Source organism: Channa argus, unplaced genomic scaffold (genome assembly GCF_033026475.1).
Source record: "Channa argus isolate prfri unplaced genomic scaffold, Channa argus male v1.0 Contig016, whole genome shotgun sequence".
Classification (NCBI taxonomy): domain Eukaryota; kingdom Metazoa; phylum Chordata; class Actinopteri; order Anabantiformes; family Channidae; genus Channa; species Channa argus.
In genome coordinates, this window is record NW_027125235.1 from 539,949 (window position 1) to 561,915 (window position 21,967).

Below are 21,967 nucleotides of genomic sequence, written 5' to 3' on the forward strand. Positions count from 1 at the left end.
TCCCAGGCAGCTCCCATTTCCCTGAGGCCGCCCCGGCCCTTTGGCCGAGCCAATCAGATTGCGGACAGACTAAGATCCTGCCTTTTCCAGGCGGGCTAGCAAACGCTCAGCTGCTTGCAGATCTTGAGCGAGGAGCGAGAAAAGGAGACGGGCAACGCGGGGAGCGGTAAACGGGCCCTGTGGCGGGATGGAAACGTTGCCCCCTATGCCTGCAGGGGGAAATGCAGAACGCGCACGGGGGCCCTGTTGTTGCTACACCTTGCTGTGGCGCGCTGCACTTTTCGGCCAGTTGTCATGGCTGACAAAGCGTAATTGCAAGAAGACAAAAACCAAAGGAGCCTACCGAGAAGCCGCCACTAAGTCGGCAGGGGTACTTAGCGTGACCCCCGGCGGCCGTCCCATTTGGCTCACGCCCTGAAAAGCTGAGCAAGTTTTTTTTTTTTGTCCACAGGTGGAGAGAAGGCTGCACCGTTCCCAGCGGCACTGCAAGGCCAGGTCGATGCGTGGAGTGAACGGAGCAAGCCCCTTTTTTTCAGCTCCCGGTTCTAAAAATCCGTTTAATAAGTTGTCCCCGTGTAGAGGACATATCAGATATTAAACTGATAAGAACAGATACTACACTTGATCTTAGCCAAAAGGCCGAGAAGCGTTGACCCCAACTCTTTGCTGCCTGAGCCAACCTCCTCTGACACTTCTCAAGTGTCGCGGTGCAGTATTGTTAACTGGACGTAACACTGGCCGCTGCTGAGCACCCACCCACGGACGTGCTCTCTTTGCACAGGCCGACCTCTCCACGAACACAGCTGCTTTGACGTTTGACAAACTCACAGGGCTCTGCCAGAAGGCAAAGCCTGCCAAAAATGGAATTTAACTCATTGGTATTCCTCTCCACGGAAGTCTTTAATAAAAGGCGAAAGACTTGTGCGTGATGAAGAGAAACCAGAGTAAGGACGCTCCTGCCTTCGTGTGGGGCCGAAGTCCCTCGTCGCACCACTCACCACCTTCGCGGAACCCCCTTCTCGGCTTGCGAGGCGTTCCAATTCCCAGGCAGCTCCCATTTCCCTGAGGCCGCCCCGGCCCTTTGGCCGAGCCAATCAGATTGCGGACAGACTAAGATCCTGCCTTTTCCAGGCGGGCTAGCAAACGCTCAGCTGCTTGCAGATCTTGAGCGAGGAGCGAGAAAAGGAGACGGGCAACGCGGGGAGCGGTAAACGGGCCCTGTGGCGGGATGGAAACGTTGCCCCCTATGCCTGCAGGGGGAAATGCAGAACGCGCACGGGGGCCCTGTTGTTGCTACACCTTGCTGTGGCGCGCTGCACTTTTCGGCCAGTTGTCATGGCTGACAAAGCGTAATTGCAAGAAGACAAAAACCAAAGGAGCCTACCGAGAAGCCGCCACTAAGTCGGCAGGGGTACTTAGCGTGACCCCCGGCGGCCGTCCCATTTGGCTCACGCCCTGAAAAGCTGAGCAAGTTTTTTTTTTTTGTCCACAGGTGGAGAGAAGGCTGCACCGTTCCCAGCGGCACTGCAAGGCCAGGTCGATGCGTGGAGTGAACGGAGCAAGCCCCTTTTTTTCAGCTCCCGGTTCTAAAATTCCGTTTAATAAGTTGTCCCCGTGTAGAGGACATATCAGATATTAAACTGATAAGAACAGATACTACACTTGATCTTAGCCAAAAGGCCGAGAAGCGTTGACCCCAACTCTTTGCTGCCTGAGCCAACCTCCTCTGACACTTCTCAAGTGTCGCGGTGCAGTATTGTTAACTGGACGTAACACTGGCCGCTGCTGAGCACCCACCCACGGCCGTGCTCTCTTTGCACAGGCCGACCTCTCCACGGACACAGCTGCTTTGACGTTTGACAAACTCACAGGGCTCTGCCAGAAGGCAAAGCCTGCCAAAAATGGAATTTAACTCATTGGTATTCCTCTCCACGGAAGTCTTTAGTAAAAGGCGAAAGACTTGTGCGTGATGAAGAGAAACCAGAGTAAGGACGCTCCTGCCTTCGTGTGGGGCCGAAGTCCCTCGTCGCACCACTCACCACCTTCGCGGAACCCCCTTCTCGGCTTGCGAGGCGTTCCAATTCCCAGGCAGCTCCCATTTCCCTGAGGCCGCCCCGGCCCTTTGGCCGAGCCAATCAGATTGCGGACAGACTAAGATCCTGCCTTTTCCAGGCGGGCTAGCAAACGCTCAGCTGCTTGCAGATCTTGAGCGAGGAGCGAGAAAAGGAGACGGGCAACGCGGGGAGCGGTAAACGGGCCCTGTGGCGGGATGGAAACGTTGCCCCCTATGCCTGCAGGGGGAAATGCAGAACGCGCACGGGGGCCCTGTTGTTGCTACACCTTGCTGTGGCGCGCTGCACTTTTCGGCCAGTTGTCATGGCTGACAAAGCGTAATTGCAAGAAGACAAAAACCAAAGGAGCCTACCGAGAAGCCGCCACTAAGTCGGCAGGGGTACTTAGCGTGACCCCCGGCGGCCGTCCCATTTGGCTCACGCCCTGAAAAGCTGAGCAAGTTTTTTTTTTTTGTCCACAGGTGGAGAGAAGGCTGCACCGTTCCCAGCGGCACTGCAAGGCCAGGTCGATGCGTGGAGTGAACGGAGCAAGCCCCTTTTTTTCAGCTCCCGGTTCTAAAAATCCGTTTAATAAGTTGTCCCCGTGTAGAGGACATATCAGATATTAAACTGATAAGAACAGATACTACACTTGATCTTAGCCAAAAGGCCGAGAAGCGTTGACCCCAACTCTTTGCTGCCTGAGCCAACCTCCTCTGACACTTCTCAAGTGTCGCGGTGCAGTATTGTTAACTGGACGTAACACTGGCCGCTGCTGAGCACCCACCCACGGCCGTGCTCTCTTTGCACAGGCCGACCTCTCCACGGACACAGCTGCTTTGACGTTTGACAAACTCCCAGGGCTCTGCCAGAAGGCAAAGCCTGCCAAAAATGGAATTTAACTCATTGGTATTCCTCTCCACGGAAGTCTTTAGTAAAAGGCGAAAGACTTGTGCGTGATGAAGAGAAACCAGAGTAAGGACGCTCCTGCCTTCGTGTGGGGCCGAAGTCCCTCGTCGCACCACTCACCACCTTCGCGGAACCCCCTTCTCGGCTTGCGAGGCGTTCCAATTCCCAGGCAGCTCCCATTTCCCTGAGGCCGCCCCGGCCCTTTGGCCGAGCCAATCAGATTGCGGACAGACTAAGATCCTGCCTTTTCCAGGCGGGCTAGCAAACGCTCAGCTGCTTGCAGATCTTGAGCGAGGAGCGAGAAAAGGAGACGGGCAACGCGGGGAGCGGTAAACGGGCCCTGTGGCGGGATGGAAACGTTGCCCCCTATGCCTGCAGGGGGAAATGCAGAACGCGCACGGGGGCCCTGTTGTTGCTACACCTTGCTGTGGCGTGCTGCACTTTTCGGCCAGTTGTCATGGCTGACAAAGCGTAATTGCAAGAAGACAAAAACCAAAGGAGCCTACCGAGAAGCCGCCACTAAGTCGGCAGGGGTACTTAGCGTGACCCCCGGCGGCCGTCCCATTTGGCTCACGCCCTGAAAAGCTGAGCAAGTTTTTTTTTTTTGTCCACAGGTGGAGAGAAGGCTGCACCGTTCCCAGCGGCACTGCAAGGCCAGGTCGATGCGTGGAGTGAACGGAGCAAGCCCCTTTTTTTCAGCTCCCGGTTCTAAAAATCCGTTTAATAAGTTGTCCCCGTGTAGAGGACATATCAGATATTAAACTGATAAGAACAGATACTACACTTGATCTTAGCCAAAAGGCCGAGAAGCGTTGACCCCAACTCTTTGCTGCCTGAGCCAACCTCCTCTGACACTTCTCAAGTGTCGCGGTGCAGTATTGTTAACTGGACGTAACACTGGCCGCTGCTGAGCACCCACCCACGGCCGTGCTCTCTTTGCACAGGCCGACCTCTCCACGGACACAGCTGCTTTGTCGTTTGACAAACTCCCAGGGCTCTGCCAGAAGGCAAAGCCTGCCAAAAATGGAATTTAACTCATTGGTATTCCTCTCCACGGAAGTCTTTAGTAAAAGGCGAAAGACTTGTGCGTGATGAAGAGAAACCAGAGTAAGGACGCTCCTGCCTTCGTGTGGGGCCGAAGTCCCTCGTCGCACCACTCACCACCTTCGCGGAACCCCCTTCTCGGCTTGCGAGGCGTTCCAATTCCCAGGCAGCTCCCATTTCCCTGAGGCCGCCCCGGCCCTTTGGCCGAGCCAATCAGATTGCGGACAGACTAAGATCCTGCCTTTTCCAGGCGGGCTAGCAAACGCTCAGCTGCTTGCAGATCTTGAGCGAGGAGCGAGAAAAGGAGACGGGCAACGCGGGGAGCGGTAAACGGGCCCTGTGGCGGGATGGAAACGTTGCCCCCTATGCCTGCAGGGGGAAATGCAGAACGCGCACGGGGGCCCTGTTGTTGCTACACCTTGCTGTGGCGCGCTGCACTTTTCGGCCAGTTGTCATGGCTGACAAAGCGTAATTGCAAGAAGACAAAAACCAAAGGAGCCTACCGAGAAGCCGCCACTAAGTAGGCAGGGGTACTTAGCGTGACCCCCGGCGGCCGTCCCATTTGGCTCACGCCCTGAAAAGCTGAGCAAGTTTTTTTTTTTTGTCCACAGGTGGAGAGAAGGCTGCATCGTTCCCAGCGGCACTGCAAGGCCAGGTCGATGCGTGGAGTGAACGGAGCAAGCCCCTTTTTCAGCTCCCGGTTCTAAAAATCCGTTTAATAAGTTGTCCCCGTGTAGAGGACATATCAGATATTAAACTGATAAGAACAGATACTACACTTGATCTTAGCCAAAAGGCCGAGAAGCGTTGACCCCAACTCTTTGCTGCCTGATCCAACCTCCTCTGACACTTCTCAAGTGTCGCGGTGCAGTATTGTTAACTGGACGTAACACTGGCCGCTGCTGAGCACCCACCCACGGCCGTGCTCTCTTTGCACAGGCCGACCTCTCCACGGACACAGCTGCTTTGACGTTTGACAAACTCACAGGGCTCTGCCAGAAGGCAAAGCCTGCCAAAAATGGAATTTAACTCATTGGTATTCCTCTCCACGGAAGTCTTTAGTAAAAGGCGAAAGACTTGTGCGTGATGAAGAGAAACCAGAGTAAGGACGCTCCTGCCTTCGTGTGGGGCCGAAGTCCCTCGTCGCACCACTCACCACCTTCGCGGAACCCCCTTCTCGGCTTGCGAGGCGTTCCAATTCCCAGGCAGCTCCCATTTCCCTGAGGCCGCCCCGGCCCTTTGGCCGAGCCAATCAGATTGCGGACAGACTAAGATCCTGCCTTTTCCAGGCGGGCTAGCAAACGCTCAGCTGCTTGCAGATCTTGAGCGAGGAGCGAGAAAAGGAGACGGGCAACGCGGGGAGCGGTAAACGGGCCCTGTGGCGGGATGGAAACGTTGCCCCCTATGCCTGCAGGGGGAAATGCAGAACGCGCACGGGGGCCCTGTTGTTGCTACACCTTGCTGTGGCGCGCTGCACTTTTCGGCCAGTTGTCATGGCTGACAAAGCGTAATTGCAAGAAGACAAAAACCAAAGGAGCCTACCGAGAAGCCGCCACTAAGTCGGCAGGGGTACTTAGCGTGACCCCCGGCGGCCGTCCCATTTGGCTCACGCCCTGAAAAGCTGAGCAAGTTTTTTTTTTTTGTCCACAGGTGGAGAGAAGGCTGCACCGTTCCCAGCGGCACTGCAAGGCCAGGTCGATGCGTGGAGTGAACGGAGCAAGCCCCTTTTTCAGCTCCCGGTTCTAAAAATCCGTTTAATAAGTTGTCCCCGTGTAGAGGACATATCAGATATTAAACTGATAAGAACAGATACTACACTTGATCTTAGCCAAAAGGCCGAGAAGCGTTGACCCCAACTCTTTGCTGCCTGAGCCAACCTCCTCTGACACTTCTCAAGTGTCGCGGTGCAGTATTGTTAACTGGACGTAACACTGGCCGCTGCTGAGCACCCACCCACGGCCGTGCTCTCTTTGCACAGGCCGACCTCTCCACGGACACAGCTGCTTTGACGTTTGACAAACTCACAGGGCTCTGCCAGAAGGCAAAGCCTGCCAAAAATGGAATTTAACTCATTGGTATTCCTCTCCACGGAAGTCTTTAGTAAAAGGCGAAAGACTTGTGCGTGATGAAGAGAAACCAGAGTAAGGACGCTCCTGCCTTCGTGTGGGGCCGAAGTCCCTCGTCGCACCACTCACCACCTTCGCGGAACCCCCTTCTCGGCTTGCGAGGCGTTCCAATTCCCAGGCAGCTCCCATTTCCCTGAGGCCGCCCCGGCCCTTTGGCCGAGCCAATCAGATTGCGGACAGACTAAGATCCTGCCTTTTCCAGGCGGGCTAGCAAACGCTCAGCTGCTTGCAGATCTTGAGCGAGGAGCGAGAAAAGGAGACGGGCAACGCGGGGAGCGGTAAACGGGCCCTGTGGCGGGATGGAAACGTTGCCCCCTATGCCTGCAGGGGGAAATGCAGAACGCGCACGGGGGCCCTGTTGTTGCTACACCTTGCTGTGGCGCGCTGCACTTTTCGGCCAGTTGTCATGGCTGACAAAGCGTAATTGCAAGAAGACAAAAACCAAAGGAGCCTACCGAGAAGACGCCACTAAGTCGGCAGGGGTACTTAGCGTGACCCCCGGCGGCCGTCCCATTTGGCTCACGCCCTGAAAAGCTGAGCAAGTTTTTTTTTTTTCCACAGGTGGAGAGAAGGCTGCACCGTTCCCAGCGGCACTGCAAGGCCAGGTCGATGCGTAGAGTGAACGGAGCAAGCCCCTTTTTCACCTCCCGGTTCTAAAAATCCGTTTAATAAGTTGTCCCCGTGTAGAGGACATATCAGATATTAAACTGATAAGAACAGATACTACACTTGATCTTAGCCAAAAGGCCGAGAAGCGATGACCCCCACTCTTTGCTGCCTGATCCAACCTCCTCTGACACTTCTCAAATGTCGCGGTGCAGTATTGTTAACTGGACGTAACACTGGCCGCTGCTGAGCACCCACCCACGGCCGTGCTCTCTTTGCACAGACCGACCTCTCCACGGACACAGCTGCTTTGACGTTTGACAAACTCACAGGGCTCTGCCAGAAGGCAAAGCCTGCCAAAAATGGAATTTAACTCATTGGTATTCCTCTCCACGGAAGTCTTTAGTAAAAGGCGAAAGACTTGTGCGTGATGAAGAGAAACCAGAGTAAGGACGCTCCTGCCTTCGTGTGGGGCCGAAGTCCCTCGTCGCACCACTCACCACCTTCGCGGAACCCCCTTCTCGGCTTGCGAGGCGTTCCAATTCCCAGGCAGCTCCCATTTCCCTGAGGCCGCCCCGGCCCTTTGGCCAAGCCAATCAGATTGCGGACAGACTAAGATCCTGCCTTTTCCAGGCGGGCTAGCAAACGCTCAGCTGCTTGCAGATCTTGAGCGAGGAGCGAGAAAAGGAGACGGGCAACGCGGGGAGCGGTAAACGGGTCCTGTGGCGGGATGGAAACGTTGCCCCCTATGCCTGCAGGGGGAAATGCAGAACGCGCACGGGGGCCCTGTTGTTGCTACACCTTGCTGTGGCGCGCTGCACTTTTCGGCCAGTTGTCATGGCTGACAAAGCGTAATTGCAAGAAGACAAAAACTAAAGGAGCCTACCGAGAAGCCGCCACTAAGTCGGCAGGGGTACTTAGCGTGACCCCCGGCGGCCGTCCCATTTGGCTCACGCCCTGAAAAGCTGAGCAAGTTTTTTTTTTTGTCCACAGGTGGAGAGAAGGCTGCACCGTTCCCAGCGGCACTGCAATGCCAGGTCGATGCGTAGAGTGAAGGGAGCAAGCCCCTTTTTCACCTCCCGGTTCTAAAAATCCGTTTAATAAGTTGTCCCCGTGTAGAGGACATATCAGATATTAAACTGATAAGAACAGATACTACACTTGATCTTAGCCAAAAGGCCGAGAAGCGTTGACCCCAACTCTTTGCTGCCTGAGCCAACCTCCTCTGACACTTCTCAAGTGTCGCGGTGCAGTATTGTTAACTGGACGTAACACTGGCCGCTGCTGAGCACCCACCCACGGCCGTGCTCTCTTTGCACAGGCCGACCTCTCCACGGACACAGCTGCTTTGACGTTTGACAAACTCACAGGGCTCTGCCAGAAGGCAAAGCCTGCCAAAAATGGAATTTAACTCATTGGTATTCCTCTCCACGGAAGTCTTTAGTAAAAGGCGAAAGACTTGTGCGTGATGAAGAGAAACCAGAGTAAGGACGCTCCTGCCTTCGTGTGGGGCCGAAGTCCCTCGTCGCACCACTCACCACCTTCGCGGAACCCCCTTCTCGGCTTGCGAGGCGTTCCAATTCCCAGGCAGCTCCCATTTCCCTGAGGCCGCCCCGGCCCTTTGGCCAAGCCAATCAGATTGCGGACAGACTAAGATCCTGCCTTTTCCAGGCGGGCTAGCAAACGCTCAGCTGCTTGCAGATCTTGAGCGAGGAGCGAGAAAAGGAGACGGGCAACGCGGGGAGCGGTAAAAGGGCCCTGTGGCGGGATGGAAACGTTGCCCCCTATGCCTGCAGGGGGAAATGCAGAACGCGCACGGGGGCCCTGTTGTTGCTACACCTTGCTGTGGCGCGCTGCACTTTTCGGCCAGTTGTCATGGCTGACAAAGCGTAATTGCAAGAAGACAAAAACCAAAGGAGCCTACCGAGAAGCCGCCACTAAGTCGGCAGGGGTACTTAGCGTGACCCCCGGCGGCCGTCCCATTTGGCTCACGCCCTGAAAAGCTGAGCAAGTTTTTTTTTTTTGTCCACAGGTGGAGAGAAGGCTGCACCGTTCCCAGCGGCACTGCAAGGCCAGGTCGATGCGTGGAGTGAACGGAGCAAGCCCCTTTTTCAGCTCCCGGTTCTAAAAATCCGTTTAATAAGTTGTCCCCGTGTAGAGGACATATCAGATATTAAACTGATAAGAACAGATACTACACTTGATCTTAGCCAAAAGGCCGAGAAGCGATGACCCCCACTCTTTGCTGCCTGAGCCAACCTCCTCTGACACTTCTCAAGTGTCGCGGTGCAGTATTGTTAACTGGACGTAACACTGGCCGCTGCTGAGCACCCACCCACGGCCGTGCTCTCTTTGCACAGGCCGACCTCTCCACGGACACAGCTGCTTTGACGTTTGACAAACTCACAGGGCTCTGCCAGAAGGCAAAGCCTGCCAAAAATGGAATTTACCTCATTGGTATTCTTCTCCACGGAAGTCTTTAGTAAAAGGCGAAAGACTTGTGCGTGATGAAGAGAAACCAGAGTAAGGACGCTCCTGCCTTCGTGTGGGGCCGAAGTCCCTCGTCGCACCACTCACCACCTTCGCGGAACCCCCTTCTCGGCTTGCGAGGCGTTCCAATTCCCAGGCAGCTCCCATTTCCCTGAGGCCGCCCCGGCCCTTTGGCCAAGCCAATCAGATTGCGGACAGACTAAGATCCTGCCTTTTCCAGGCGGGCTAGCAAACGCTCAGCTGCTTGCAGATCTTGAGCGAGGAGCGAGAAAAGGAGACGGGCAACGCGGGGAGCGGTAAACGGGCCCTGTGGCGGGATGGAAACGTTGCCCCCTATGCCTGCAGGGGGAAATGCAGAACGCGCACGGGGGCCCTGTTGTTGCTACACCTTGCTGTGGCGCGCTGCACTTTTCGGCCAGTTGTCATGGCTGACAAAGCGTAATTGCAAGAAGACAAAAACCAAAGGAGCCTACCGAGAAGACGCCACTAAGTCGGCAGGGGTACTTAGCGTGACCCCCGGCGGCCGTCCCATTTGGCTCACGCCCTGAAAAGCTGAGCAAGTTTTTTTTTTCTTCCACAGGTGGAGAGAAGGCTGCACCGTTCCCAGCGGCACTGCAAGGCCAGGTCGATGCGTAGAGTGAACGGAGCAAGCCCCTTTTTCACCTCCCGGTTCTAAAAATCCGTTTAATAAGTTGTCCCCGTGTAGAGGACATATCAGATATTAAACTGATAAGAACAGATACTACACTTGATCTTAGCCAAAAGGCCGAGAAGCGATGACCCCCACTCTTTGCTGCCTGAGCCAACCTCCTCTGACACTTCTCAAGTGTCGCGGTGCAGTATTGTTAACTGGACGTAACACTGGCCGCTGCTGAGCACCCACCCACGGCCGTGCTCTCTTTGCACAGGCCGACCTCTCCACGGACACAGCTGCTTTGACGTTTGACAAACTCACAGGGCTCTGCCAGAAGGCAAAGCCTGCCAAAAATGGAATTTAACTCATTGGTATTCCTCTCCACGGAAGTCTTTAGTAAAAGGCGAAAGACTTGTGCGTGATGAAGAGAAACCAGAGTAAGGACGCTCCTGCCTTCGTGTGGGGCCGAAGTCCCTCGTCGCACCACTCACCACCTTCGCGGAACCCCCTTCTCGGCTTGCGAGGCGTTCCAATTCCCAGGCAGCTCCCATTTCCCTGAGGCCGCCCCGGCCCTTTGGCCAAGCCAATCAGATTGCGGACAGACTAAGATCCTGCCTTTTCCAGGCGGGCTAGCAAACGCTCAGCTGCTTGCAGATCTTGAGCGAGGAGCGAGAAAAGGAGACGGGCAACGCGGGGAGCGGTAAACGGGCCCTGTGGCGGGATGGAAACGTTGCCCCCTATGCCTGCAGGGGGAAATGCAGAACGCGCACGGGGGCCCTGTTGTTGCTACACCTTGCTGTGGCGCGCTGCACTTTTCGGCCAGTTGTCATGGCTGACAAAGCGTAATTGCAAGAAGACAAAAACCAAAGGAGCCTACCGAGAAGCCGCCACTAAGTCGGCAGGGGTACTTAGCGTGACCCCCGGCGGCCGTCCCATTTGGCTCACGCCCTGAAAAGCTGAGCAAGTTTTTTTTTTTTGTCCACAGGTGGAGAGAAGGCTGCACCGTTCCCAGCGGCACTGCAAGGCCAGGTCGATGCGTGGAGTGAACGGAGCAAGCCCCTTTTTCAGCTCCCGGTTCTAAAAATCCGTTTAATAAGTTGTCCCCGTGTAGAGGACATATCAGATATTAAACTGATAAGAACAGATACTACACTTGATCTTAGCCAAAAGGCCGAGAAGCGATGACCCCCACTCTTTGCTGCCTGAGCCAACCTCCTCTGACACTTCTCAAGTGTCGCGGTGCAGTATTGTTAACTGGACGTAACACTGGCCGCTGCTGAGCACCCACCCACGGCCGTGCTCTCTTTGCACAGGCCGACCTCTCCACGGACACAGCTGCTTTGACGTTTGACAAACTCACAGGGCTCTGCCAGAAGGCAAAGCCTGCCAAAAATGGAATTTACCTCATTGGTATTCTTCTCCACGGAAGTCTTTAGTAAAAGGCGAAAGACTTGTGCGTGATGAAGAGAAACCAGAGTAAGGACGCTCCTGCCTTCGTGTGGGGCCGAAGTCCCTCGTCGCACCACTCACCACCTTCGCGGAACCCCCTTCTCGGCTTGCGAGGCGTTCCAATTCCCAGGCAGCTCCCATTTCCCTGAGGCCGCCCCGGCCCTTTGGCCAAGCCAATCAGATTGCGGACAGACTAAGATCCTGCCTTTTCCAGGCGGGCTAGCAAACGCTCAGCTGCTTGCAGATCTTGAGCGAGGAGCGAGAAAAGGAGACGGGCAACGCGGGGAGCGGTAAACGGGCCCTGTGGCGGGATGGAAACGTTGCCCCCTATGCCTGCAGGGGGAAATGCAGAACGCGCACGGGGGCCCTGTTGTTGCAACACCTTGCTGTGGCGCGCTGCACTTTTCGGCCAGTTGTCATGGCTGACAAAGCGTAATTGCAAGAAGACAAAAACCAAAGGAGCCTACCGAGAAGCCGCCACTAAGTCGGCAGGGGTACTTAGCGTGACCCCCGGCGGCCGTTCCATTTGGCTCACGCCCTGAAAAGCTGAGCAAGTTTTTTTTTTTTGTCCACAGGTGGAGAGAAGGCTGCACCGTTCCCAGCGGCACTGCAAGGCCAGGTCGATGCGTGGAGTGAACGGAGCAAGCCCCTTTTTCAGCTCCCGGTTCTAAAAATCCGTTTAATAAGTTGTCCCTGTGTAGAGGACATATCAGATATTAAACTGATAAGAACAGATACTACACTTGATCTTAGCCAAAAGGCCGAGAAGCGATGACCCCCACTCTTTGCTGCCTGAGCCAACCTCCTCTGACACTTCTCAAGTGTCGCGGTGCAGTATTGTTAACTGGACGTAACACTGGCCGCTGCTGAGCACCCACCCACGGCCGTGCTCTCTTTGCACAGGCCGACCTCTCCACGGACACAGCTGCTTTGACGTTTGACAAACTCACAGGGCTCTGCCAGAAGGCAAAGCCTGCCAAAAATGGAATTTAACTCATTGGTATTCCTCTCCACGGAAGTGTTTAGTAAAAGGCGAAAGACTTGTGCGTGATGAAGAGAAACCAGAGTAAGGACGCTCCTGCCTTCGTGTGGGGCCGAAGTCCCTCGTCGCACCACTCACCACCTTCGCGGAACTCCCTTCTCGGCTTGCGAGGCGTTCCAATTCCCAGGCAGCTCCCATTTCCCTGAGGCCGCCCCGGCCCTTTGGCCAAGCCAATCAGATTGCGGACAGACTAAGATCCTGCCTTTTCCAGGCGGGCTAGCAAACGCTCAGCTGCTTGCAGATCTTGAGCGAGGAGCGAGAAAAGGAGACGGGCAACGCGGGGAGCGGTAAACGGGCCCTGTGGCGGGATGGAAACGTTGCCCCCTATGCCTGCAGGGGGAAATGCAGAACGCGCACGGGGGCCCTGTTGTTGCTACACCTTGCTGTGGCGCGCTGCACTTTTCGGCCAGTTGTCATGGCTGACAAAGCGTAATTGCAAGAAGACAAAAACCAAAGGAGCCTACCGAGAAGCCGCCACTAAGTCGGCAGGGGTACTTAGCGTGACCCCCGGCGGCCGTCCCATTTGGCTCACGCCCTGAAAAGCTGAGCAAGTTTTTTTTTTTGTCCACAGGTGGAGAGAAGACTGCACCGTTCCCAGCGGCACTGCAAGGCCAGGTCGATGCGTGGAGTGAACGGAGCAAGCCCCTTTTTCACCTCCCGGTTCTAAAAATCCGTTTAATAAGTTGTCCCCGTGTAGAGGACATATCAGATATTAAACTGATAAGAACAGATACTACACTTGATCTTAGCCAAAAGGCCGAGAAGCGATGACCCCCACTCTTTGCTGCCTGAGCCAACCTCCTCTGACACTTCTCAAGTGTCGCGGTGCAGTATTGTTAACTGGACGTAACACTGGCCGCTGCTGAGCACCCACCCACGGCCGTGCTCTCTTTGCACAGGCCGACCTCTCCACGGACACAGCTGCTTTGACGTTTGACAAACTCACAGGGCTCTGCCAGAAGGCAAAGCCTGCCAAAAATGGAATTTAACTCATTGGTATTCCTCTCCACGGAAGTCTTTAGTAAAAGGCGAAAGACTTGTGCGTGATGAAGAGAAACCAGAGTAAGGACGCTCCTGCCTTCGTGTGGGGCCGAAGTCCCTCGTCGCACCACTCACCACCTTCGCGGAACCCCCTTCTCGGCTTGCGAGGCGTTCCAATTCCCAGGCAGCTCCCATTTCACTGAGGCCGCCCCGGCCCTTTGGCCAAGCCAATCAGATTGCGGACAGACTAAGATCCTGCCTTTTCCAGGCGGGCTAGCAAACGCTCAGCTGCTTGCAGATCTTGAGCGAGGAGCGAGAAAAGGAGACGGGCAACGCGGGGAGCGGTAAACGGGCCCTGTGGCGGGATGGAAACGTTGCCCCCTATGCCTGCAGGGGGAAATGCAGAACGCGCACGGGGGCCCTGTTGTTGCTACACCTTGCTGCACTTTTCGGCCAGTTGTCATGGCTGACAAAGCGTAATTGCAAGAAGACAACAACCAAAGGAGCCTAACGAGAAGCCGCCACTCAGTCGGCAGGGGTACTTAGCGTGACCCCCGGCGGCCGTCCCATTTGGCTCATGCCCTGAAAAGCTGAGCAAGTTTTTTTTTTTTTGTCCACAGGTGGAGAGAAGGCTGCACCGTTCCTAGCGGCACTGCAAGGCCAGGTCGATGCGTGGAGTGAACGGAGCAAGCCCCTTTTTCAACTCCCTGTTCTAAAAATCAGTTTAATAAGTTGTCCCCGTGTAGAGGACATATCAGATATTAAACTGATATGAACAGATACTACACTTGATCTTAGCCAAAAGGCCGAGAAGCGATGACCCCCACTCTTTGCTGCCTGAGCCAACCTCCTCTGACACTTCTCAAGTGTCGCGGTGCAGTATTGTTAACTGGACGTAACACTGGCCGCTGCTGAGCACCCACCCACGGCCGTGCTCTCTTTGCACAGGCCGACCTCTCCACGGACACAGCTGCTTTGACGTTTGACAAACTCACAGGGCTCTGCCAGAAGGCAAAGCCTGCCAAAAATGGAATTTAACTCATTGGTATTCCTCTCCACGGAAGTCTTTAGTAAAAGGCGAAAGACTTGTGCGTGATGAAGAGAAACCAGAGTAAGGACGCTCCTGCCTTCGTGTGGGGCCGAAGTCCCTCGTCGCACCACTCACCACCTTCGCGGAACCCCCTTCTCGGCTTGCGAGGCGTTCCAATTCCCAGGCAGCTCCCATTTCACTGAGGCCGCCCCGGCCCTTTGGCCGAGCCAATCAGATTGCGGACAGACTAAGATCCTGCCTTTTCCAGGCGGGCTAGCAAACGCTCAGCTGCTTGCAGATCTTGAGCGAGGAGCGAGAAAAGGAGACGGGCAACGCGGGGAGCGGTAAACGGGCCCTGTGGCGGGATGGAAACGTTGCCCCCTATGCCTGCAGGGGGAAATGCAGAACGCGCACGGGGGCCCTGTTGTTGCTACACCTTGCTGTGGCGCGCTGCACTTTTCGGCCAGTTGTCATGGCTGACAAAGCGTAATTGCAAGAAGACAAAAACCAAAGGAGCCTACCGAGAAGCCGCCACTCAGTCGGCAGGGGTACTTAGCGTGACCCCCGGCGGCCGTCCCATTTGGCTCACGCCCTGAAAAGCTGAGCAAGTTTTTTTTTTTGTCCACAGGTGGAGAGAAGGCTGCACCGTTCCTAGCGGCACTACAAGGCCAGGTCGATGCGTGGAGTGAACGGAGCAAGCCCCTTTTTCACCTCCCTGTTCTAAAAATCAGTTTAATAAGTTGTCCCCGTGTAGAGGACATATCAGATATTAAACTGATAAGAACAGATACTACACTTGATCTTAGCCAAAAGGCCGAGAAGCGATGACCCCCACTCTTTGCTGCCTGAGCCAACCTCCTCTGACACTTCTCAAGTGTCGCGGTGCAGTATTGTTAACTGGACGTAACACTGGCCGCTGCTGAGCACCCACCCACGGCCGTGCTCTCTTTGCACAGGCCGACCTCTCCACGGACACAGCTGCTTTGACGTTTGACAAACTCACAGGGCTCTGCCAGAAGGCAAAGCCTGCCAAAAATGGAATTTAACTCATTGGTATTCCTCTCCACGGAAGTCTTTAGTAAAAGGCGAAAGACTTGTGCGTGATGAAGAGAAACCAGAGTAAGGACGCTCCTGCCTTCGTGTGGGGCCGAAGTCCCTCGTCGCACCACTCACCACCTTCGCGGAACCCCCTTCTCGGCTTGCGAGGCGTTCCAATTCCCAGGCAGCTCCCATTTCCCTGAGGCCGCCCCGGCCCTTTGGCCAAGCCAATCAGATTGCGGACAGACTAAGATCCTGCCTTTTCCAGGCGGGCTAGCAAACGCTCAGCTGCTTGCAGATCTTGAGCGAGGAGCGAGAAAAGGAGACGGGCAACGCGGGGAGCGGTAAACGGGCCCTGTGGCGGGATGGAAACGTTGCCCCCTATGCCTGCAGGGGGAAATGCAGAACGCGCACGGGGGCCCTGTTGTTGCTACACCTTGCTGTGGCGCGCTGCACTTTTCGGCCAGTTGTCATGGCTGACAAAGCGTAATTGCAAGAAGACAAAAACCAAAGGAGCCTACCGAGAAGCCGCCACTAAGTCGGCAGGGGTACTTAGCGTGATCCCCGGCGGCCGTCCCATTTGGCTCACGCCCTGAAAAGCTGAGCAAGTTTTTTTTTTTTGTCCACAGGTGGAGAGAAGGCTGCACCGTTCCCAGCGGCACTGCAAGGCCAGGTCGATGCGTGGAGTGAACGGAGCAAGCCCCTTTTTCAGCTCCCGGTTCTAAAAATCCGTTTAATAAGTTGTCCCCGTGTAGAGGACATATCAGATAATAAACTGATAAGAACAGATACTACACTTGATCTTAGCCAAAAGGCCGAGAAGCGATGACCCCCACTCTTTGCTGCCTGAGCCAAGCTCCTCTGACACTTCTCAAGTGTCGCGGTGCAGTATTGTTAACTGGACGTAACACTGGCCGCTGCTGAGCACCCACCCACGGCCGTGCTCTCTTTGCACAGGCCGACCTCTCCACGGACACAGCTGCTTTGACATTTGACAAACTCACAGGGCTCTGCCAGAAGGCAAAGCCTGCCAAGAATGGAATTTAACTCATTGGTATTCCTCTCCATGGAAGTGTTTAGTAAAAGGCGAAAGACTTGTGCGTGATGAAGAGAAACCAGAGTAAGGACGCTCCTGCCTTCGTGTGGGGCCGAAGTCCCTCGTCGCACCACTCACCACCTTCGCGGAACCCCCTTCTCGGCTTGCGAGGCGTTCCAATTCCCAGGCAGCTCCCATTTCCCTGAGGCCGCCCCGGCCCTTTGGCCGAGCCAATCAGATTGCGGACAGACTAAGATCCTGCCTTTTCCAGGCGGGCTAGCAAACGCTCAGCTGCTTGCAGATCTTGAGCGAGGAGCGAGAAAAGGAGACGGGCAACGCGGGGAGCGGTAAACGGGCCCTGTGGCGGGATGGAAACGTTGCCCCCTATGCCTGCAGGGGGAAATGCAGAACGCGCACGGGGGCCCTGTTGTTGCTACACCTTGCTGTGGCGCGCTGCACTTTTCGGCCAGTTGTCATGGCTGACAAAGCGTAATGGCAAGAAGACAAAAACCAAAGGAGCCTACCGAGAAGCCGCCACTAAGTCGGCAGGGGTACTTAGCGTGACCCCCGGCGGCCGTCCCATTTGGCTCACGCCCTGAAAAGCTGAGCAAGTTTTTTTTTTTGTCCACAGGTGGAGAGAAGGCTGCACCGTTCCCAGCGGCACTGCAAGGCCAGGTCGATGCGTAGAGTGAACGGAGCAAGCCCCTTTTTTCACCTCCCGGTTCTAAAAATCCGTTTAATAAGTTGTCCCCGTGTAGAGGACATATCAGATATTAAACTGATAAGAACAGATACTACACTTGATCTTAGCCAAAAGGCCGAGAAGCGATGACCCCCACTCTTTGCTGCCTGAGCCAACCTCCTCTGACACTTCTCAAGTGTCGCGGTGCAGTATTGTTAACTGGACGTAACACTGGCCGCTGCTGAGCACCCACCCACGGCCGTGCTCTCTTTGCACAGGCCGACCTCTCCACGGACACAGCTGCTTTGACGTTTGACAAACTCACAGGGCTCTGCCAGAAGGCAAAGCCTGCCAAAAATGGAATTTAACTCATTGGTATTCCTCTCCACGGAAGTCTTTAGTAAAAGGCGAAAGACTTGTGCGTGATGAAGAGAAACCAGAGTAAGGACGCTCCTGCCTTCGTGTGGGGCCGAAGTCCCTCGTCGCACCACTCACCACCTTCGCGGAACCCCCTTCTCGGCTTGCGAGGCGTTCCAATTCCCAGGCAGCTCCCATTTCCCTGAGGCCGCCCCGGCCCTTTGGCCAAGCCAATCAGATTGCGGACAGACTAAGATCCTGCCTTTTCCAGGCGGGCTAGCAAACGCTCAGCTGCTTGCAGATCTTGAGCGAGGAGCGAGAAAAGGAGACGGGCAACGCGGGGAGCGGTAAACGGGCCCTGTGGCGGGATGGAAACGTTGCCCCCTATGCCTGCAGGGGGAAATGCAGAACGCGCACGGGGGCCCTGTTGTTGCTACACCTTGCTGTGGTGCGCTGCACTTTTCGGCCAGTTGTCATGGCTGACAAAGCGTAATTGCAAGAAGACAAAAACCAAAGGAGCCTACCGAGAAGCCGCCACTAAGTCGGCAGGGGTACTTAGCGTGACCCCCGGCGGCCGTCCCATTTGGCTCACGCCCTGAAAAGCTGAGCAAGTTTTTTTTTTTTTGTCCACAGGTGGAGAGAAGGCTGCACCGTTCCCAGCGGCACTGCAAGGCCAGGTCGATGCGTGGAGTGAACGGAGCAAGCCCCTTTTTCAGCTCCCGGTTCTAAAAATCCGTTTAATAAGTTGTCCCCGTGTAGAGGACATATCAGATATTAAACTGATAAGAACAGATACTACACTTGATCTTAGCCAAAAGGCCGAGAAGCGATGACCCCCACTCTTTGCTGCCTGAGCCAACCTCCTCTGACACTTCTCAAGTGTCGCGGTGCAGTATTGTTAACTGGACGTAACACTGGCCGCTGCTGAGCACCCACCCACGGCCGTGCTCTCTTTGCACAGGCCGACCTCTCCACGGACACAGCTGCTTTGACGTTTGACAAACTCACAGGGCTCTGCCAGAAGGCAAAGCCTGCTAAAAATGGAATTTAACTCATCGGTATTCCTCTCCACGGAAGTCTTTAGTAAAAGGCGAAAGACTTGTGCGTGATGAAGAGAAACCAGAGTAAGGACGCTCCTGCCTTCGTGTGGGGCCGAAGTCCCTCGTCGCACCACTCACCACCTTCGCGGAACCCCCTTCTCGGCTTGCGAGGCGTTCCAATTCCCAGGCAGCTCCCATTTCCCTGAGGCCGCCCCGGCCCTTTGGCCAAGCCAATCAGATTGCGGACAGACTAAGATCCTGCCTTTTCCAGGCGGGCTAGCAAACGCTCAGCTGCTTGCAGATCTTGAGCGAGGAGCGAGAAAAGGAGACGGGCAACGCGGGGAGCGGTAAACGGGCCCTGTGGCGGGATGGAAACGTTGCCCCCTATGCCTGCAGGGGGAAATGCAGAACGCGCACGGGGGCCCTGTTGTTGCTACACCTTGCTGCACTTTTCGGCCAGTTCTCATGGCTGACAAAGCGTAATTGCAAGAAGACAAAAACCAAAGGAGCCTACCGAGAAGCCGCCACTCAGTCGGCAGGGGTACTTAGCGTGACCCCCGGCGGCCGTCCCATTTGGCTCACGCCCTGAAAAGCTGAGCAAGTTTTTTTTTTTTGTCCACAGGTGGAGAGAAGGCTGCACCGTTCCTAGCGGCACTACAAGGCCAGGTCGATGCGTGGAGTGAACGGAGCAAGCCCCTTTTTCACTTCCCTGTTCTAAAAATCAGTTTAATAAGTTGTCCCCGTGTAGAGGACATATCAGATATTAAACTGATAAGAACAGATACTACACTTGATCTTAGCCAAAAGGCCGAGAAGCGATGACCCCCACTCTTTGCTGCCTGAGCCAACCTCCTCTGACACTTCTCAAGTGTCGCGGTGCAGTATTGTTAACTGGACGTAACACTGGCCGCTGCTGAGCACCCACCCACGGCCGTGCTCTCTTTGCACAGGCCGACCTCTCCACGGACACAGCTGCTTTGACGTTTGACAAACTCACAGGGCTCTGCCAGAAGGCAAAGCCTGCCAAAAATGGAATTTAACTCATCGGTATTCCTCTCCACGGAAGTCTTTAGTAAAAGGCGAAAGACTTGTGCGTGATGAAGAGAAACCAGAGTAAGGACGCTCCTGCCTTCGTGTGGGGCCGAAGTCCCTCGTCGCACCACTCACCACCTTCGCGGAACCCCCTTCTCGGCTTGCGAGGCGTTCCAATTCCCAGGCAGCTCCCATTTCCCTGAGGCCGCCCCGGCCCTTTGGCCAAGCCAATCAGATTGCGGACAGACTAAGATCCTGCCTTTTCCAGGCGGGCTAGCAAACGCTCAGCTGCTTGCAGATCTTGAGCGAGGAGCGAGAAAAGGAGACGGGCAACGCGGGGAGCGGTAAACGGGCCCTGTGGCGGGATGGAAACGTTGCCCCCTATGCCTGCAGGGGGAAATGCAGAACGCGCACGGGGGCCCTGTTGTTGCTACACCTTGCTGCACTTTTCGGCCAGTTGTCATGGCTGACAAAGCGTAATTGCAAGAAGACAAAAACCAAAGGAGCCTACCGAGAAGCCGCCACTAAGTCGGCAGGGGTACTTAGCGTGAACCCCGGCGGCCGTCCCATTTGGCTCACGCCCTGAAAAGCTGAGCAAGTTTTTTTTTTTTGTCCACAGGTGGAGAGAAGGCTGCACCGTTCCCAGCGGCACTGCAAGGCCAGGTCGATGCGTGGAGTGAACGGAGCAAGCCCCTTTTTCAGCTCCCGGTTCTAAAAATCCGTTTAATAAGTTGTCCCCGTGTAGAGGACATATCAGATATTAAACTGATAAGAACAGATACTACACTTGATCTTAGCCAAAAGGCCGAGAAGCGATGACCCCCACTCTTTGCTGCCTGAGCCAACCTCCTCTGACACTTCTCAAGTGTCGCGGTGCAGTATTGTTAACTGGACGTAACACTGGCCGCTGCTGAGCACCCACCCACGGCCGTGCTCTCTTTGCACAGGCCGACCTCTCCACGGACACAGCTGCTTTGACGTTTGACAAACTCACAGGGCTCTGCCAGAAGGCAAAGCCTGCCAAAAATGGAATTTAACTCATTGGTATTCCTCTCCACGGAAGTCTTTAGTAAAAGGCGAAAGACTTGTGCGTGATGAAGAGAAACCAGAGTAAGGACGCTCCTGCCTTCGTGTGGGGCCGAAGTCCCTCGTCGCACCACTCACCACCTTCGCGGAACCCCCTTCTCGGCTTGCGAGGCGTTCCAATTCCCAGGCAGCTCCCATTTCCCTGAGGCCGCCCCGGCCCTTTGGCCAAGCCAATCAGATTGCGGACAGACTAAGATCCTGCCTTTTCCAGGCGGGCTAGCAAACGCTCAGCTGCTTGCAGATCTTGAGCGAGGAGCGAGAAAAGGAGACGGGCAACGCGGGGAGCGGTAAACGGGCCCTGTGGCGGGATGGAAACGTTGCCCCCTATGCCTGCAGGGGGAAATGCAGAACGCGCACGGGGGCCCTGTTGTTGCTACACCTTGCTGTGGCGCGCTGCACTTTTCGGCCAGTTGTCATGGCTGACAAAGCGTAATTGCAAGAAGACAAAAACCAAAGGAGCCTACCGAGAAGCCGCCACTAAGTCGGCAGGGGTACTTAGCGTGACCCCCGGCGGCCGTCCCATTTGGCTCACGCCCTGAAAAGCTGAGCAAGTTTTTTTTTTTTTGTCCACAGGTGGAGAAAAGGCTGCACCGTTCCCAGCGGCACTGCAAGGCCAGGTCGATGCGTGGAGTGAACGGAGCAAGCCCCTTTTTCACCTCCCGGTTCTAAAAATCCGTTTAATAAGTTGTCCCCGTGTAGAGGACATATCAGATATTAAACTGATAAGAACAGATACTACACTTGATCTTAGCCAAAAGGCCGAGAAGCGATGACCCCCACTCTTTGCTGCCTGAGCCAACCTCCTCTGACACTTCTCAAGTGTCGCGGTGCAGTATTGTTAACTGGACGTAACACTGGCCGCTGCTGAGCACCCACCCACGGCCGTGCTCTCTTTGCACAGGCCGACCTCTCCACGGACACAGCTGCTTTGACGTTTGACAAACTCACAGGGCTCTGCCAGAAGGCAAAGCCTGCCAAAAATGGAATTTAACTCATTGGTATTCCTCTCCACGGAAGTGTTTAGTAAAAGGCGAAAGACTTGTGCGTGATGAAGAGAAACCAGAGTAAGGACGCTCCTGCCTTCGTGTGGGGCCGAAGTCGCTCGTCGCACCACTCACCACCTTCGCGGAACCCCCTTTTCGGCTTGCGAGGCGTTCCAATTCCCAGGCAGCTCCCATTTCCCTGAGGCCGCCCCGGCCCTTTGGCCAAGCCAATCAGATTGCGGACAGACTAAGATCCTGCCTTTTCCAGGCGGGCTAGCAAACGCTCAGCTGCTTGCAAATCTTGAGCGAGGAGCGAGAAAAGGAGACGGGCAACGCGGGGAGCGGTAAACG

At 55.4% G+C, this 21,967-nt stretch overlaps 42 non-coding genes across 42 annotated transcripts; all 42 read right to left on the bottom strand.

Annotated features, from left to right (window-relative positions):
• Nucleotides 1-458: 458 nt before the first annotated feature.
• On the bottom strand, nucleotides 459-651 carry LOC137113246 (U2 spliceosomal RNA). Its single transcript, XR_010912381.1, has one exon. It is a non-coding gene; the product is annotated as a U2 spliceosomal RNA (small nuclear RNA).
• Nucleotides 652-832: 181 nt separating this feature from the next.
• Nucleotides 833-948, bottom strand: LOC137113893 (U5 spliceosomal RNA). The gene has a single exon (XR_010913012.1). It is a non-coding gene; the product is annotated as a U5 spliceosomal RNA (small nuclear RNA).
• A 551-nt stretch (nucleotides 949-1,499) lies between these two features.
• Nucleotides 1,500-1,692, bottom strand: LOC137113292 (U2 spliceosomal RNA). The gene has a single exon (XR_010912428.1). It is a non-coding gene; the product is annotated as a U2 spliceosomal RNA (small nuclear RNA).
• A 181-nt stretch (nucleotides 1,693-1,873) lies between these two features.
• Nucleotides 1,874-1,989, bottom strand: LOC137113721 (U5 spliceosomal RNA). The gene has a single exon (XR_010912844.1). It is a non-coding gene; the product is annotated as a U5 spliceosomal RNA (small nuclear RNA).
• A 551-nt stretch (nucleotides 1,990-2,540) lies between these two features.
• Nucleotides 2,541-2,733, bottom strand: LOC137113247 (U2 spliceosomal RNA). The gene has a single exon (XR_010912382.1). It is a non-coding gene; the product is annotated as a U2 spliceosomal RNA (small nuclear RNA).
• Nucleotides 2,734-2,914: 181 nt separating this feature from the next.
• LOC137113722 (U5 spliceosomal RNA) lies at nucleotides 2,915-3,030 on the bottom strand. The gene has a single exon (XR_010912845.1). It is a non-coding gene; the product is annotated as a U5 spliceosomal RNA (small nuclear RNA).
• A 551-nt stretch (nucleotides 3,031-3,581) lies between these two features.
• On the bottom strand, nucleotides 3,582-3,774 carry LOC137113248 (U2 spliceosomal RNA). The gene has a single exon (XR_010912383.1). It is a non-coding gene; the product is annotated as a U2 spliceosomal RNA (small nuclear RNA).
• A 181-nt stretch (nucleotides 3,775-3,955) lies between these two features.
• LOC137113723 (U5 spliceosomal RNA) lies at nucleotides 3,956-4,071 on the bottom strand. The gene has a single exon (XR_010912846.1). It is a non-coding gene; the product is annotated as a U5 spliceosomal RNA (small nuclear RNA).
• Nucleotides 4,072-4,622: 551 nt separating this feature from the next.
• On the bottom strand, nucleotides 4,623-4,813 carry LOC137114355 (U2 spliceosomal RNA). Its single transcript, XR_010913459.1, has one exon. It is a non-coding gene; the product is annotated as a U2 spliceosomal RNA (small nuclear RNA).
• A 181-nt stretch (nucleotides 4,814-4,994) lies between these two features.
• LOC137113724 (U5 spliceosomal RNA) lies at nucleotides 4,995-5,110 on the bottom strand. The gene has a single exon (XR_010912847.1). It is a non-coding gene; the product is annotated as a U5 spliceosomal RNA (small nuclear RNA).
• A 551-nt stretch (nucleotides 5,111-5,661) lies between these two features.
• Nucleotides 5,662-5,852, bottom strand: LOC137114337 (U2 spliceosomal RNA). Its single transcript, XR_010913442.1, has one exon. It is a non-coding gene; the product is annotated as a U2 spliceosomal RNA (small nuclear RNA).
• A 181-nt stretch (nucleotides 5,853-6,033) lies between these two features.
• On the bottom strand, nucleotides 6,034-6,149 carry LOC137113726 (U5 spliceosomal RNA). The gene has a single exon (XR_010912849.1). It is a non-coding gene; the product is annotated as a U5 spliceosomal RNA (small nuclear RNA).
• A 549-nt stretch (nucleotides 6,150-6,698) lies between these two features.
• Nucleotides 6,699-6,889, bottom strand: LOC137114351 (U2 spliceosomal RNA). Its single transcript, XR_010913455.1, has one exon. It is a non-coding gene; the product is annotated as a U2 spliceosomal RNA (small nuclear RNA).
• A 181-nt stretch (nucleotides 6,890-7,070) lies between these two features.
• On the bottom strand, nucleotides 7,071-7,186 carry LOC137113727 (U5 spliceosomal RNA). Its single transcript, XR_010912850.1, has one exon. It is a non-coding gene; the product is annotated as a U5 spliceosomal RNA (small nuclear RNA).
• Nucleotides 7,187-7,736: 550 nt separating this feature from the next.
• On the bottom strand, nucleotides 7,737-7,927 carry LOC137114404 (U2 spliceosomal RNA). Its single transcript, XR_010913505.1, has one exon. It is a non-coding gene; the product is annotated as a U2 spliceosomal RNA (small nuclear RNA).
• Nucleotides 7,928-8,108: 181 nt separating this feature from the next.
• Nucleotides 8,109-8,224, bottom strand: LOC137113728 (U5 spliceosomal RNA). The gene has a single exon (XR_010912851.1). It is a non-coding gene; the product is annotated as a U5 spliceosomal RNA (small nuclear RNA).
• A 551-nt stretch (nucleotides 8,225-8,775) lies between these two features.
• On the bottom strand, nucleotides 8,776-8,966 carry LOC137114195 (U2 spliceosomal RNA). The gene has a single exon (XR_010913305.1). It is a non-coding gene; the product is annotated as a U2 spliceosomal RNA (small nuclear RNA).
• Nucleotides 8,967-9,147: 181 nt separating this feature from the next.
• On the bottom strand, nucleotides 9,148-9,263 carry LOC137113987 (U5 spliceosomal RNA). The gene has a single exon (XR_010913103.1). It is a non-coding gene; the product is annotated as a U5 spliceosomal RNA (small nuclear RNA).
• Nucleotides 9,264-9,813: 550 nt separating this feature from the next.
• On the bottom strand, nucleotides 9,814-10,004 carry LOC137114352 (U2 spliceosomal RNA). The gene has a single exon (XR_010913456.1). It is a non-coding gene; the product is annotated as a U2 spliceosomal RNA (small nuclear RNA).
• Nucleotides 10,005-10,185: 181 nt separating this feature from the next.
• Nucleotides 10,186-10,301, bottom strand: LOC137113729 (U5 spliceosomal RNA). Its single transcript, XR_010912852.1, has one exon. It is a non-coding gene; the product is annotated as a U5 spliceosomal RNA (small nuclear RNA).
• A 551-nt stretch (nucleotides 10,302-10,852) lies between these two features.
• On the bottom strand, nucleotides 10,853-11,043 carry LOC137114197 (U2 spliceosomal RNA). Its single transcript, XR_010913307.1, has one exon. It is a non-coding gene; the product is annotated as a U2 spliceosomal RNA (small nuclear RNA).
• A 181-nt stretch (nucleotides 11,044-11,224) lies between these two features.
• On the bottom strand, nucleotides 11,225-11,340 carry LOC137113988 (U5 spliceosomal RNA). The gene has a single exon (XR_010913104.1). It is a non-coding gene; the product is annotated as a U5 spliceosomal RNA (small nuclear RNA).
• Nucleotides 11,341-11,891: 551 nt separating this feature from the next.
• On the bottom strand, nucleotides 11,892-12,082 carry LOC137114399 (U2 spliceosomal RNA). The gene has a single exon (XR_010913500.1). It is a non-coding gene; the product is annotated as a U2 spliceosomal RNA (small nuclear RNA).
• Nucleotides 12,083-12,263: 181 nt separating this feature from the next.
• Nucleotides 12,264-12,379, bottom strand: LOC137113948 (U5 spliceosomal RNA). Its single transcript, XR_010913065.1, has one exon. It is a non-coding gene; the product is annotated as a U5 spliceosomal RNA (small nuclear RNA).
• Nucleotides 12,380-12,929: 550 nt separating this feature from the next.
• Nucleotides 12,930-13,120, bottom strand: LOC137114229 (U2 spliceosomal RNA). The gene has a single exon (XR_010913337.1). It is a non-coding gene; the product is annotated as a U2 spliceosomal RNA (small nuclear RNA).
• Nucleotides 13,121-13,301: 181 nt separating this feature from the next.
• LOC137113730 (U5 spliceosomal RNA) lies at nucleotides 13,302-13,417 on the bottom strand. The gene has a single exon (XR_010912853.1). It is a non-coding gene; the product is annotated as a U5 spliceosomal RNA (small nuclear RNA).
• A 542-nt stretch (nucleotides 13,418-13,959) lies between these two features.
• LOC137114035 (U2 spliceosomal RNA) lies at nucleotides 13,960-14,150 on the bottom strand. Its single transcript, XR_010913150.1, has one exon. It is a non-coding gene; the product is annotated as a U2 spliceosomal RNA (small nuclear RNA).
• A 181-nt stretch (nucleotides 14,151-14,331) lies between these two features.
• LOC137113732 (U5 spliceosomal RNA) lies at nucleotides 14,332-14,447 on the bottom strand. Its single transcript, XR_010912855.1, has one exon. It is a non-coding gene; the product is annotated as a U5 spliceosomal RNA (small nuclear RNA).
• A 550-nt stretch (nucleotides 14,448-14,997) lies between these two features.
• On the bottom strand, nucleotides 14,998-15,188 carry LOC137114081 (U2 spliceosomal RNA). The gene has a single exon (XR_010913195.1). It is a non-coding gene; the product is annotated as a U2 spliceosomal RNA (small nuclear RNA).
• Nucleotides 15,189-15,369: 181 nt separating this feature from the next.
• LOC137113733 (U5 spliceosomal RNA) lies at nucleotides 15,370-15,485 on the bottom strand. Its single transcript, XR_010912856.1, has one exon. It is a non-coding gene; the product is annotated as a U5 spliceosomal RNA (small nuclear RNA).
• Nucleotides 15,486-16,036: 551 nt separating this feature from the next.
• Nucleotides 16,037-16,227, bottom strand: LOC137113258 (U2 spliceosomal RNA). The gene has a single exon (XR_010912393.1). It is a non-coding gene; the product is annotated as a U2 spliceosomal RNA (small nuclear RNA).
• Nucleotides 16,228-16,406: 179 nt separating this feature from the next.
• Nucleotides 16,407-16,524, bottom strand: LOC137113997 (U5 spliceosomal RNA). Its single transcript, XR_010913113.1, has one exon. It is a non-coding gene; the product is annotated as a U5 spliceosomal RNA (small nuclear RNA).
• Nucleotides 16,525-17,074: 550 nt separating this feature from the next.
• On the bottom strand, nucleotides 17,075-17,266 carry LOC137114326 (U2 spliceosomal RNA). Its single transcript, XR_010913432.1, has one exon. It is a non-coding gene; the product is annotated as a U2 spliceosomal RNA (small nuclear RNA).
• Nucleotides 17,267-17,447: 181 nt separating this feature from the next.
• Nucleotides 17,448-17,563, bottom strand: LOC137113734 (U5 spliceosomal RNA). The gene has a single exon (XR_010912857.1). It is a non-coding gene; the product is annotated as a U5 spliceosomal RNA (small nuclear RNA).
• Nucleotides 17,564-18,115: 552 nt separating this feature from the next.
• Nucleotides 18,116-18,306, bottom strand: LOC137114198 (U2 spliceosomal RNA). The gene has a single exon (XR_010913308.1). It is a non-coding gene; the product is annotated as a U2 spliceosomal RNA (small nuclear RNA).
• A 179-nt stretch (nucleotides 18,307-18,485) lies between these two features.
• LOC137113777 (U5 spliceosomal RNA) lies at nucleotides 18,486-18,603 on the bottom strand. The gene has a single exon (XR_010912897.1). It is a non-coding gene; the product is annotated as a U5 spliceosomal RNA (small nuclear RNA).
• A 541-nt stretch (nucleotides 18,604-19,144) lies between these two features.
• Nucleotides 19,145-19,335, bottom strand: LOC137114257 (U2 spliceosomal RNA). Its single transcript, XR_010913365.1, has one exon. It is a non-coding gene; the product is annotated as a U2 spliceosomal RNA (small nuclear RNA).
• A 181-nt stretch (nucleotides 19,336-19,516) lies between these two features.
• Nucleotides 19,517-19,632, bottom strand: LOC137113812 (U5 spliceosomal RNA). Its single transcript, XR_010912934.1, has one exon. It is a non-coding gene; the product is annotated as a U5 spliceosomal RNA (small nuclear RNA).
• Nucleotides 19,633-20,173: 541 nt separating this feature from the next.
• Nucleotides 20,174-20,364, bottom strand: LOC137114199 (U2 spliceosomal RNA). Its single transcript, XR_010913309.1, has one exon. It is a non-coding gene; the product is annotated as a U2 spliceosomal RNA (small nuclear RNA).
• Nucleotides 20,365-20,545: 181 nt separating this feature from the next.
• On the bottom strand, nucleotides 20,546-20,661 carry LOC137113735 (U5 spliceosomal RNA). Its single transcript, XR_010912858.1, has one exon. It is a non-coding gene; the product is annotated as a U5 spliceosomal RNA (small nuclear RNA).
• A 552-nt stretch (nucleotides 20,662-21,213) lies between these two features.
• On the bottom strand, nucleotides 21,214-21,404 carry LOC137114058 (U2 spliceosomal RNA). The gene has a single exon (XR_010913173.1). It is a non-coding gene; the product is annotated as a U2 spliceosomal RNA (small nuclear RNA).
• Nucleotides 21,405-21,585: 181 nt separating this feature from the next.
• On the bottom strand, nucleotides 21,586-21,701 carry LOC137113949 (U5 spliceosomal RNA). Its single transcript, XR_010913066.1, has one exon. It is a non-coding gene; the product is annotated as a U5 spliceosomal RNA (small nuclear RNA).
• Between the last annotated feature and the right edge of the window lie 266 nt (nucleotides 21,702-21,967).